The sequence below is a fragment of the Plasmopara halstedii genome (assembly GCF_900000015.1).
Source record: "Plasmopara halstedii genome assembly, contig: Scaffold_2061, whole genome shotgun sequence".
In the NCBI taxonomy this organism is placed as follows: Eukaryota; Oomycota; class Peronosporomycetes; order Peronosporales; family Peronosporaceae; genus Plasmopara; species Plasmopara halstedii.
Genome location: NW_020188969.1, coordinates 1,410,937 through 1,411,413, shown reverse-complemented (window position 1 = coordinate 1,411,413; position 477 = coordinate 1,410,937).

Below are 477 nucleotides of genomic sequence, written 5' to 3'. Positions count from 1 at the left end.
TGGGACGACGTTGTCACCAGGGTCAAACCCAATATCTGATAAAGTGGCGGGAATATCCCGACTCCGAAATCTCGTGGAAGTTTGAGGCGTCACTTCGGCAAGATTGCCCAGTTGCCGTGGAGGCTTTTGATCGGAAAGATCAGGACGACCCGCGTCATCAGACGCCCCACGCATCCCGGCAATAGCCAGGAAAGTAGAAGGGCCATGAGCTGAGCTCAAGCAGTGAACCTGAGCTCTTGTGGTCGAAGACACCGTTCTCGGGGGAACATTAGGGGTTGTTAACCCATACGTTGCAGGGCGACAATCCGAAGGAAGTCGACGTCGTGCCTTGAGTTTGGCAAACTCAAATCGGAGGTGTCGCTCCACACGCACGTCCACTTCCTTGTGGCTCAACTGTAGGTTATATAGTGAGGAAAGTTTCCGGTGCCGTTGCACCCATCGCTCAAAGACGGGTTCGTCATCGGTAGCGCTTTCGCG